We start from the raw sequence: 772 nt of genomic DNA on the forward strand, positions 1-772 counted from the left end.
CCACCGCACCCTCAACCTGCTGGGCTCCGGCGATCCTTCCGCCTCAGCCTTCCGAGTAGCTGGAATTACAGGCATGAGCTACCATGCCTGGCTGATTTTTCTTTTTTTTTTGATTTATTGTAGAGATGAGGTCTCGCTGCCCAGGCGGGTCTCGAACCCGCAGGCTCAGGCAATCCACTCACCTCAGCCTCCCAAAGGCGCGGGATTACAGGCTGAGCCACCGAGCCCGGCTGATTTTCCTATTCCTATGGACCTGAAACCTGGTCAGAGCAATGAAAAGAGCCACTTGTGTTTACTAACTGCTACCCGTGGCAGCTGGCAGCTTGGTTAGTTGCAGAACAGTAACCCTGCCAGTCTAGTTACAATTTCCATTGCAGGATGGGAAAAGGACAGAGGAAGGAATGAATAAAAAGCAACTCTCGAGTGTTTTACTCATCTTAGACTCATTAGGAAATAAATTTCTTTTTTTTGAGTTGGAGTCTCACTCTGTTGCCCAGGCTAGAGCACAGTGGCAGGCTCACAGCCACCACAGCCTCAACCTGCTGGATTCAGGCAATTTTTCCACTTCAGCCTTCCAGATAGCTGGAACTACAGGCACGCAATACCACACCCAGATAATTTTTTGATTTATTGTAAAGACAAGATCTCACCATGTTGCCCAGGCTGGTCTCAAACCCATGGGTTCAAGCAATTCTCTCGCCTCAGTCTCCCAAAGTGCTGGGATTACAGGCTTGAGCCACTGCGCCCAGCCAAAATACATTTTCTTTGCTAA

The 772-nt window shown here is 49.4% G+C and overlaps 1 long non-coding RNA gene across 2 annotated transcripts in view; it reads right to left on the reverse strand.

Moving 5' to 3' along the window:
- LOC103271355 overlaps positions 1-772 on the reverse strand; it is a 10,456-nt gene that overhangs the window by 1,363 nt on the left and 8,321 nt on the right. The gene's annotated exons all lie outside the window — the stretch shown is intronic.

The sequence above is a fragment of the Carlito syrichta genome, unplaced genomic scaffold, assembly GCF_000164805.1.
Source record: "Carlito syrichta isolate Samal-C Ts95f unplaced genomic scaffold, Tarsius_syrichta-2.0.1 Scaffold311564, whole genome shotgun sequence".
Lineage (NCBI taxonomy): Eukaryota > Metazoa > Chordata > Mammalia > Primates > Tarsiidae > Carlito > Carlito syrichta.